The sequence below is a fragment of the Ursus americanus genome, chromosome 14 (genome assembly GCF_024610735.1).
Source record: "Ursus americanus isolate L20-20 chromosome 14, mUrsAme1.1.p, whole genome shotgun sequence".
NCBI classification, from domain to species: domain Eukaryota; kingdom Metazoa; phylum Chordata; class Mammalia; order Carnivora; family Ursidae; genus Ursus; species Ursus americanus.
The window spans coordinates 4,979,407-4,991,643 of NC_142140.1; the positions used below are offsets into that span (position 1 = coordinate 4,979,407).

A 12,237-nucleotide genomic window follows, 5' to 3' on the forward strand; every position below is an offset into this window, starting at 1 on the left:
ACTAATGAATCATTGAGCCTTACATCGAAAACCGGGGATGTACTATATGGTGACTAACATAATATAATAAAAAATCATTATTAATAAAAATAAAAATAAAAAAAAAAAACACTGGAGTTCTAGTTTTAGCTCTTCTGCTTTTGGCTTGTCACTTGGCATCCAGGCCAAAAGTTTATTTAGAAAACAAAGTAGTGGAAATAAATAATACTAATGAAAGTAAGGGTGCTTTACAATTTACAAAATTCTTTTACAGGCATTATTTTGTTCAAGCCCCACTAGAGCCCATGTTATAGTAGAGGCCATTTGCCTGCTTCCTATTTTAAGACTTTTGTAAAACTTACCATTTTCTTATCCCTGTACCCCTACTTCCCTGTGCTCTAAACACGGTGGCCTGCCTTTGACTTCCTTGAGGGTGCCGCTTACCTTTACCCCAGGCGCTTTCACATGCTCTTTCCTTGGCCTGAAGTCCTCATATGCCTGCCCTTTCCCCCACAGAACTCCCCACATACTCCAGTCCTGCAGCTCTCAGCTCAAGCATCACTTCCTCAGGGAAGCCCTCTTCGATGCCCATTGTTTGTCCAGATCAGATTCTTTTACTTTATGTTGTGTTCTTTTTCCTTGTAAGCTTTATTTCACTTTTTAATTACACTCCATTATATGATTGATATCTGTTCCCCTTATCATTACTGTAAGCTTTGTGAGAGCAGGAATCATTTCACTCACCATTATATTTCCAGTACTTAGAGTGTCTGGTACTATTTGTTAAGTGAATTAATTGTTGATAATTTAGGATATCACTGATCACTACGTTGATACTCTTTAATGGTGCCGTTTTATGCGGGCTTCCTTGGCCATTCAGATAACCGTGCCTGCAATAAAATGTCTTTTCCAAGATTTGGTTGAATTTAGGAATTGGTCCCTCACAGATATGGCTCTGCCTGGAGGCATACATATGAATAGAAGAACCCAGATTAATCTCTCTTTACCCACTTACATGTTGATTTGTGGTTTTGTTAAGACAAGAAATAGATACTTTAATAATTGATTGAATTATAAGTTGAATTTAGTTCACATGGAGCTCATTAATAAATAGCCCAAGTATAATCACGTCATTTATTTTAAGTGAAGAAACAAAGCATCTGTGTGATTTTCTTGAAATTAAAAATGATGGTCTTTGTTTCTCTATCACAGAGGATCAAAGAACAGAAAAGAAGACTTTGGTGGGTTTGCAGGAAGTTGGGAGTTGAAAGTCTCTGTAACCATTAATTTCAAATATTTATCTTTCCAACAATAATTTGATTCATGCAGTGGAGTTACTGAAAATCACCTTTTAATTGCTTTACTGAGTTTAAAAGCATATTTTTGCGAAGTACATGTCAACCTTCTACTGGAAAGTCTGGTAAATAGGACATTTGGTAACATTTTTATTTAATTCTTTATTTTTGGATGTTTCTTTTCTGTCCTGTTCAAGGATTTTTTGGTATCACTTATTCAGTTCAACACTTTTGATTCCTTGAACTAATTACTTAGGGTAAGCAAAGAACCGATAGTTTAATGAAAAAGCTATATGTTGTTTTAGATCATTAAATTATTTATTGCCTTCAACAGTTGTATTTATGGTGATTTTGAAGTTTTTTTGGAACATGCCTTTATAGAAAGAAGAAAAACACTGTGTAATAACCTTACTTGATGAGGACTTGTGGGAAATTTTAAGATTTGTTTCCAAGGAGTTAAGTGACAGTGCAGCATCTGTGTCTGGAACCTTGAGTGGGTAGCCTCTTAAAGGCTTATACATTCCCCACTTGTCATATAGGGAGGGGTGAGCCCACACTGAGATAGGGGCCAGGAGTAGGGGCTAGCTGTCCAAATGACTTTGAGAACAAGGTAGGTGGGCCTGTGTAGAATAGCACCCCACTCAGTCATAGCACTGAACCACTGGCCTCATGCATCTAGCTGTCTGAGTGTGACCTATTGAGGGCTATCATTTGGGATTTTTATTTTTGACTTCTCTTACCTATGTGCCAAATGCTCCTTTAGTCCAAAGCACCTCCTAAAGCAGACACTGGTCCCCTTTAATCAGGACCACTTAGGGAGAATCTATGAAGAAATCCATCTTACAACTCATCAAGTCCAGCCTCACACCTGATGCAAAGCTCCCCAGCCAGAGTTAGTTCATCTCTTTTTACTTCACTGCTGGTTGTGAGGAGCTTAAATAGTGTTGACTTTTTCCCTTCACGTATGATTACCACCTTTAATTTGGTAGACACATTTGTGCTCCTGTCACACAAAGTAAATATGTTCTTCCTTATATGTTGGAGTTTGACTTGCCTTCAACCTGACATGACTGGTGGCTGAGATTCATTTTATAATTCCCTCCATCCTGCCATTTCTTCCGCATATCACTTGTCACACTGCTGCCACCTGCTTCCCATGCTCTCTTCAGTGCCCTGAGTGCTAGAGAGTTTTGAACAGCAGGAGCTCTGTGCCAAAAGGCAGGACTGCCTGGGAACAATTCAGCTAGCATGGCTTATAGTGATGATGGGGGGACTGAACAGAGAAGGTGAAAGCCCATATCAAGGCACTGGCATGGGGCATTGTTAGGAGAACAGTATGAGCAGATTCATTCATGCCCCTGGCATCTGGGAATCCTAGAGTAGAAGGATGGGAGGTGAACTGTTTAAGATGGGAAAGGAATAGGCTAGCTCAGACACTCAGCTGTCCTTTCTGATTTACCCCTAGACTCCAGGTAGCCCATAAGGATGAAAGCCAGCCTCAGGTGCACAGTGTGATGTTTAGAGACAGTAAAAATTACCTCCTCCACTATAATAAGAGGCCTGAAGTCTTAATAGGTTAAACCTTTCATTCCTTAACTATTGACAGTAACTCCAAAGATTCTAATTTCTGGAAACGTTAATATTGTTGTAGAGAGAAGTTTCATTCCAAGAATAAACAAGGATATCACTCTCTCCTGTTTGGAGTAGTAGTAGGAGGTAAAAGAGGTGTTGGGGCCTAAAAATTAAAGTGAGTGGGAGAAATGAGAGGCTTGTGGGAGCAGACTCAAACTTGAAGGCTTCATGGTTTTACTGGAGCCACCTTATTTGCTTTTATTTATTTATTTATTTTTTTGAGGATTTTACTTATTTGGGGGGGGGGATCACCAGCAGAGGGGAAGGGCAGAGGGAGAGGGAGAAGCAGACTCCTCTCTGAGCAGGGAGCCAGATGCGGGACTCTATCCCAAGAGGGCCGAAGGCAGATACTTAACTGACTGAGACACCCAAGCACCCTATTATTATTATTTTTTAAAGATTTTATTTATTTATTTATTATTTATTTATTTATTTATTTATTTTAGAGAGACTGCCCATGTGCACAGGCATGAGTGACCCAGGGGAACAGGGAGGAGCAGAGGGAGAGGGACAAGCAGACTATGCTGAGCCCAGAGCCCAACATGGGACTCCATCCCAGGACCCTGAGATCATGACCTGAACTGAAACCAAGAGTCGCACATTCAGCCAACTGAGCCACACATGCATCCCACTTTATTTGCCTTTTTTGATCATGTATTATTAGAAGCTATGCAAAAAAAAAAAAGAGAAAAATGATAATAGTTTCTTACCTGGCTGCTCACACATGCAACCTCAAGAACTCTAATAACTGCCTGCCTCGGTGTGGCAAGCAGGTCTTGGCTGAGAAAGATACACAACAAAGATTGGATGGCTCTTGGGAAGTCACACAGTGCTAGTAGGCTTCATGATGCATTTGCCCTGGTAGTATTTATGGAACTTTAATTATTGTATTATTTTTGAAACATTTCAGAAATGCCATTTGTATTGTCCTCATTCTTTTTCTTTCCCCCTACTCCATTGCTTCTGTAATAATGCATCTTTTTACTAAGTTGATTATGTGAGTAGCCTAGAATTATTGAAAAATCACCTTTCAGCAAGGTTAAAAGCACATATTGCAAAGTATGTGCCAGCCCTTGCCTGAAAAGACTGGTAAATTAGAATATATTTGTTGGGGGGCACCTGGGTGGCTCAGTTGTAAAGCATCTGCCTCGGGCTCCATGATCCCAGTGTCTTGGAATCAAGCTCCACATCGGGCTCCCTGCTCAGCAGGAAGCCTGCTTCTCCCTTTCCAGGCCCCCCCTGCTTGTATTCCATCTCTCACTGTCTCTGTCAAATAAGTAAATAAAATCTTAAAAAAAAAATGTGTTGGTGTGCCTGGGTAGCTCAATCAGTTAAGCATCCGACTCTTGGCTTCAACTCAGATCTTGATCTTAGGGTTGTGAGTTCAAGCCCCATGTTGGGCTCCAACCTGGGCATGAAGCCTACTTTATAATTTTTTTTAAAAGATTTTTTATTTATTTATTTGACAGAGACAGCCAGCGAGAGAGGGAACACAAGCAGGGGGAGTGGGAGAGGAAGTAGCAGGCTCCTAGTGGAGGAGCCCGACGTGGGGCTCGATCCCAGAACACCGGGATCACGCCCTGAGCCGAAGGCAGACGCTTAACGACTGCGCCACCCAGGCGCCCCATGAAGCCTACTTTTAAAAAAAAAAAAAAGGTAGAATGTATTTGTTGACTTATTTAATATAATACAGATTCTTGAAATTTTAAATCTATAATATGTTTCTTCTCTGAAGAAGGAAAAGATAGTCAATTTTTTAAAATAGGAAAATTTTCAAATGAAGAAAAGATAGTATTGTATCAAAAGGTGTGTACAAGAATATTCATAGGAACACTAGTTGTAAGAGCTCCAAACTAGAAACAGTCTGAATGTTCATCAGCTATACAATGGATACATAAATTATGGTATAGTCATATGTTGGAATACTATACAACAATGAGAATGGATTAACTGTTGATGTTTATCACAAACATAATGAGTAAAGAAGCCAGACACAAAAATGTATTACAGCTCAAAAGCAAAATGAATCCATGCTATTAGAAGCCAGGATAGAGAAGGGAACTAAATGACGATGAGAGGGTACAAAGGAAACTTTTGGGGGGTGCTGGTAATGTTTTGTTTTCAGATCTGAGTGGTGCGTACATGTGTGTTCACTTGGTGAAGATTCACTGAGTGGTTTCGTTTATGAGTTGTGCACTTTTTATTTGCATATTGTACTTTAGTAAAAATTTTTGTTTTAAAAAGAGATGATTAAATTATCCTCATTATTTTCATCAGTGTGATTATTAGATAGGTAAAATTTTAAGGGAAAAGTCTGTTCAAGTTCCAAAAGAACTGTCCTGTTAATTACTGTCTGAGTGGAGCTAGATCAGAAATTGCTGTGAGCATGGGGCCCCTGGGTGGCGCAGTCATTAAGCGTCTGCCTTTGGCTCAGGGCGTGATCCCAGCGTTCTGGGGTCGAGCTCCCCATCAGGCTCCTCCGCTATGAGCCTGCTTCTCCCTCTCCCACTCCCCCTGCTTGTGTTCCCTCTCTCGCTGGCTGTCTCTCTCTCTGTCAAATAAATAAATAAAATCTTAAAAAAAGAAAGAAATTTCTGTGAGCAATAATGAACATAAATCACATATTTTGGAATCAGTGGTATAAATGAGTTATTAAGTGATCTAGCTTATTGATACAAGCAATTTGTTCCCTTAGATAATTAACTGGTCTCCTGTCACTTTTTAAAAGTCCCTCCTCTTCTGTTTTCTGGGAAACTATTTTGAAGGGCACTGTGGTATAGAGGGAATGTTGTGATTTTAGAGGCAAAGAGGCCTTAGAATCCTAAGTCCATCTCTTAATAACTGGATGACTTGAAACAAGCTGATTAAAATTCTGGGTCTGTTTCTTCTGTCTGTAATGGTGGAGCTACTAATACTTAGAAGGTATGTTTTTTTTTTGTTTGTTTGTTTGTTTGTTTTTTAATGATTTTTTATTATATTATGTTAGTCACCATACAGTACATCCCCGGTTTCCGATGTAAGGCTCGATGATTCATTAGTTGTGTATAACACCCAGTGCACCATGCAATACGTGCCCTCCTTACTACCCATCACCGGTCTATCCCATTCCCCCACCCCCCTCCCCTCTGAAGTCCTCAGTTTGTTTCTCATAGTCCATAGTCTCTCATGTTTCATTCCCCCTTCTGATTACCCCCCCTTTCTTTATCCCTTTCTTCCCCTACTGATCATCCTAGTTCTTATGTTCCATAGATGAGAGAAATCATATGATAGTTGTCTTTCTCTGCTTGACTTATTTCACTTAGCATTATCTCCTCCAGTGCTGTCCATGTTGTAGCAAATGTTGAGAACTCGTTCTTTCTGATAGCTGAGTAATATTCCATTGTATATATGGACCACAACACTTAGAAGGTATGTTAAGGATTAAATGATGCCTAGTTTGATGTAAGGCACATAGTAGATGCTCAGGAAATCTATCCTGCTTTCCTTCCATCCTTCTATCCATGGTTCAGACTAATAGAAACAAAGAGGGTGCATGTAACCTTTACACTTGGGCCCTTGGTAAGGGAGGAAATCACCCACAGTGTACATGGTTTTTTAGGGGCAGTCACATACACAAAATTGTAGCGATGCTCCCATAGAATAGGAACTCCATGTAGATGAGAGTCCTTTCTCTTCCCCACTATCCATTCATTCTTCCCCTCCCCTCCTCTCCGCATCACACATATACCATTGATGCCCCTCCCTTATAGTCCAGACTTGTAATATGGAAGAAATAGGTTTCCTGTGAAGGGCAGGAAATCATCGACCTAGAAGCTAAATAATCTTTGAGTCCAAATAACGTCGGGGTTTCTAGTTAAAGGGTATATATATATCCATATATATATAGGGGCTTCTGGGTGGCGAAGTGGTTAGGCGTCCGACTCTTGGTTTCAGCTCAGGTCCTGATCTCAGGGTCGTGAGATCCAGCCAGGTTTGGGATCCTCGCTCAGCACGGAGTCTGCTTAAGACTCTCTTTCTCTCTACCTCTTCCCTCCTCCCTCCCCATGGCCACTCACACTCTCGATTTCAAATAAATATGTCTTAAAAAAAAAAAAAGTATGCGGGGCACCTGGGTGGCACAGCGGTTAAGCGTCTGCCTTCTGCTTAGGGCGTGATCCCGGCGTTATGGGATCGAGCCCCACATCAGGCTCTTCCGCTATGAGCCTGCTTCTTCCTCTCCCACTCCCCCTGCTTCTGTTCCCTCTCTCGCTGGCTGTCTCTATCTCTGTCAAATAAATAAATAAAATCTTTAAAAAAAAAAAAAGTATGCATATCTGAACTTGAGGCATCCCAGTGAACATGTTTTCTATTGATGAACATTTATATTATACACTCAATATGCCACTTGATTTCCTTTTCCTGATTTCAAGTCTTGATCTAGGATTTCAAGTTTTCACCTATGTATTTCTTGTTTAATTCTCTCTCAGATTTTTCAATTTTTATTTTTCCATGAGTATAAAAAGACTTCTGACACTCACAGCATGATAAAACTGAAACCAGATACCTCGTACCTGTCAAGAAGTTCTATACCCAGTAGTAGTTTGCAAATAGTTATTACCTTATTTTTAAATATTTGTGAGATTTATCCTAATTCAGTCCTTTCATTTTGCCCAGTTGAATAATTTAACCATGAATTACAAATGCTATGTGAGCATATATTTTTTTATTTCATGTGAATCTTATGTCAAAATGAGAGACCTCTTCCTAGTTATAATACACATTATACAGTTTGAATTTTTGCTTTCAAATTTCTTTGAGAAAATAAGTGTCAGCATATCCTTATACCAATAGTAGCTACCATGTATTGCATGTCTGCTATGTGCCAGGCACAGTGTTAGGCTCTTGACATACATATTTAAGATCTAATCTTCAACCTTCACAATAACCTCATGCAATATGGTATCAGATCAGCTTAGTGTCAGAACCTCAAAAACCCAATATATTTGTTTATGTGGGAAAATATTAAGGCTAGATATTTTCAATGTTATATAATCATGGGCCACGCATTACATAAATATGGATGATGCGAATCAGTTATTGTGAAGGGCAAGGCAAGCTCGCTCATTCCTGTCAGTGAAGACAGAGTTTCCTTGTCCGAGGACTTGTTTATTGTTATTTGAGACACTGGCTCCTAAATCTGCCCCTGTGGAAAGCATAGCTTGTCTATCCTGGCGACTGACCTGGGGATTCAGGTGTTCCCAGTCGGAGCCCAGTTTTCACTACAGTGGGGTCTGTAGCCCTTCTTGACTAAAAAACCCTGGTTGCAAAATTTGGTCAGCTGTACACTTTTTGTGAGCCTAGAAAAGTTGATTCAGAGTCACCATTGTATTCTCTGCTTTTTTGTTGTTAGAAGAGTGATATTGCTGTACTTGTATTTGAAAGCATTTATACTACAAAACCTACCACCACGTAAGGCCAAGCGATAATAGTTTTACTTCCATCACTCTGTGGTCTGTATCACAGTTTTACATGCTGTGCCCTGCTGTTATTTGTGTGCTGTACAAGAAAAACTCACTAGTTCAGGTTAAGTTTAAGACTCTGCCGGCATTTCTAGTCTTTCGAGCCACCACTTTCTAACTGCCTTCCCACATGAGTCTCCCCTTTTCCATCTCTCCACACTGTTACCCAAAGGGTTTTTTTTGTTGTTGTTGTTTGTTTTGGGTTTTTTTTTTTTTTTTTTGAAGATTCAGATGTGATCGCTTCATTTCTCTGGTAGTTCTCTATTGTCAACAGTGTCAGCCTCTCTATCCCCCGACCTCTCCAGCAGTTTCCCACCTGCTGCTGTCTGCTGTTCTTCGAATATGCCATTCTCCTTCATACCTGCCAGTTTGTATGAGCTGTCCCCTCTGCCTTGGACTCTCTCCCTGTCATCCCATTCTTCGCTTGCTAAAGTTCCATTCTTCCTTCAAGACCCAGTTTAAATGGCTCTTCTCCTATGAAACTGTCATTGGCTCCCACAGGCAGAGGGAGAAGCTTTTTCCTTTGGATACTCATTGTAGCATTTACATTGCGTAGCTGTTATAGGTTCCTTCTTAAGTTCTTCAGGGACAAGGACTTTCTTCTCTTCGTTGTCGTCGTTGTCGTCTCCTCCTCCTCTCACTGCCTAGTTCACAAGAGTTGCTTTACAAGGCTTGGTGGTCTTGAATTTGATTAGTTTAAAACCACCATAGGAAAATATTCTGTAGTAGCTTTTTTTACTTAAGATACTTGGTCTTACAGCTCTTTTGGCAGCTAGTCAGGCTCTTTCTCAGAAGCATTATTGTGCATGTGTTCGATCTTCAAGGGTTAAGGAGCTAAGTGGGTCATCCACCAGCCTTTGAAGACCTCAGGTTTCTGTACCAAGGCTACTTTAGTGTTTTGTCCACAGTGGTTATTCCTACAGTGCCTGGATTATAGTAACCACTCAGTAAGTGTTAGTTACTGTGAGTATTATGCTTACTATTAGTTCCACCAGCCAAGAATCGTTAATGCTTTGTCTAATTTGTAGATTATTCTCTTTTTTCAGATCAAATGCAAAATTATATTGTGCTAGTGAATATGGTTTTTCAAACTACATGTAGGCACAACCAACTGTCCCCTGGAGCTTCTCATTCTAGGGAAGCACCCTCTAATTGACAACCATTGCCCAGTACCCTTTCCAAAACTCTCTACCCTTCCTTCTCACTGTGATCTTGCTGTCTCTAGGACTGCCTCTGGCTGCAGTAGCAGTAAGAAACTCTCAGGTGAGAGTCTTACCCTCTGACATTATCTTTCTTTTTCTTGGGTGCACTTGAGTTAAATGTTTTCCCTCACTTCTTGACGTTGCCTGAGGATTTTGTTTTGCTTCTTATATTGTGATATCCTAGAAGAAGCCTCTGTCTTTCTTATTTATATGTGAGGATAGGGTATGGTTTGTGACAACATATTTTCAAAAATGATGAAATGGAAAATAATTTTCTGAAATAACCCTCTCACCTGCTCTCACTGAATTTAAATCTTTATTGAAAGCACTTGCTTTTCATAGTTTCTCTTTCATTTTCTCTCTCCCACTCTTATTCTCACTCTGTCTCTGCTTATTTTTCCAGAAGGTTCACATTCCTCCCCATTCATTTTTAAGCAGTTTTTAAAGTTGCTGTTGATGATGCCTGAAGTTGCTTTGGAGGAAGAAAACCAACAGTGAGATCAGGAATTATTCAAATAGATAAAGAAAGGTTGCCGTTCTGGTTTTGAGTGCTTGAGATGGTCCAGGAAGTTGGTGTGTGGAGATGAGAGCAAAGGGGGGGGGGCGCGCTTGCCCTAACAGAGAGCACCGCTTCTTATAAAGTTGCAGTAATAAGATAATGCTAGTGGCGTGGAGAAAGATAAGTAGAACAGTAGTGGAACAGAATAGAGAACTTAGAATTATAGCCACACATACAGGGAAGCCTGAAATAGGACAGAAGTGGCATTACGGATTAGTAGGGAAAAGGATAGATTGTGCAAAAATGGTGCTGGAAAATTGATTATCCACACAGGAAGAAAATTAATTGGATCCTTACTCCTCGTCAAACTCAAGAATCAATTTGCACATAGATTGAGGCCTTAAATGTGAGGGACAGAGACAGAGCTCTTAAACATTTATAAGAAATACATTAAATTATACTTATGACACTGGGGTAGGACAGAATTTTCATAAATAAAACAAAAAAGTACAGCCTATAAAATATATGTTGATAAATACAGCCTTAGTAAATTTAAGAACTTCTATTCATCAAAAGACACCATAAAGAAAGTAAACAAATGAACCACAGGGTAGGAGAAGATATTTAGCTTAATATTTAGAATATCCAGAATATTTAGCTTTTCTAAGCTAAACAAGTTAACTACTACTTCTCTATGACCTAGTATCTATAATCACTGGTCATTAGCAGTATCTTGGGACAGCCCTCCCCTCAGCCTTATCTGAGGCTGATTGGTCCTGCAAATTTAATGTTAAAGGAGTCATTACAGAAAGTTTTCTGAGTTAAAAAGTCTCTGTCAGACATTCATCTGTAAAATCTGCTTCAGCTCAAAAGTTGAAGGAATCAAGCCACCTGTTCTTAGGGAAACCCAATATAAAGATATACCTTTCTAGTTATTTCTCTACTACTCAGTAATATTTCCCTAAGAATATTTCTGTAATATTAAAATTCATACATTTCTTGCAGCAAACTGCAGTTAATAACAGCAACAGAAATACTAACAATTAATAGTTGCAGCCGAATGTTTGGATTTTATTTCTTAATATAAAATACCTATTAGCTATCTACCCATTTGGTTTCTTAGAGACTTCTTATTTACTATTTTGAGAAAAAAGATTGGAACTCTAGACTTTTAACATGCGATAATTATGTTTTGTTTCGTTTTGTTTTTTAAGATTTTATGTATTTATTTGGCAGAGAGGCAGCGAGAGAGGGAACACAAGCAGGGGGAGTGGGAGAGGGAGAAGCAGGCTTCCCGCTGAGCAGGGAGCCTGATGTGGGGCTCGATCCCAGAACGCTGGGATCATGACCTGAGCCAAAGGCAGACGCTTAACAACTGAGCCACCCAGGCACCCCGATAATTATGTGTTTTTTTTTAAAGATTTTATTTATTTATTTGACAGAGATAGAGACAGCCAGCGAGAGAGGGAACACAAGCAGGGGGAGTGGGATAGGAAGAAGCAGGCTCATAGCAAATGAGCCTGATGTGGGGCTCGATCCCATAACGCCAGGATCACGCCCTGAGCCGAAGGCAGACGCTTAACCGCTGTGCCACCCAGGTGCCCCGATAATTATGTTTTTAATAACTGTCAGTAGACTTTCCTGGTACCCGTGAAGTGATGCTTTTTTCTTCCATTTCTGTTAGTTGGAACCAAACCTCAACTGGGAAAAAAGACCATAGTGTTTTTCTGAATCACTGACACTGGGGACCTGGTTTCATCGTAGCAGGTGGTACAGTACCGCTCTTACAGGATTTTCACTCCTTGGAGGAAGGGGCCAGTTTTTTTTATATTTGGCAGTCACAGTTTCATTCCACCATTTCTCTCTCATTGCTATTTTGGCAGTAAAATAATCTGAAGGGGAATTATGTTACTAGATATGGCTATTTAATAGTAGATAGAATCATTGGAAAGTTACCAGAGAGTGAAAAAATTTCATAGAGATCAGTGCTTACAAGTATAGTACTTGAAGTAAGAACTACAGGAAAGTGTTTTGTAAAATTGCATTGTCTAGTTTATGGTTGAGGGAGGGCCAAGCAAATGAACTGTGTATGCATGTGTGTAGTACTGTGTAGTTGGTAGTACTGTATAATT

General features: G+C 39.8%; 1 protein-coding gene across 2 annotated transcripts in view; it reads left to right on the forward strand.

Moving 5' to 3' along the window:
* Positions 1-12,237, forward strand: part of NR2C2 (nuclear receptor subfamily 2 group C member 2) — a 100,547-nt gene that overhangs the window by 2,761 nt on the left and 85,549 nt on the right. The window lies entirely within an intron of this gene.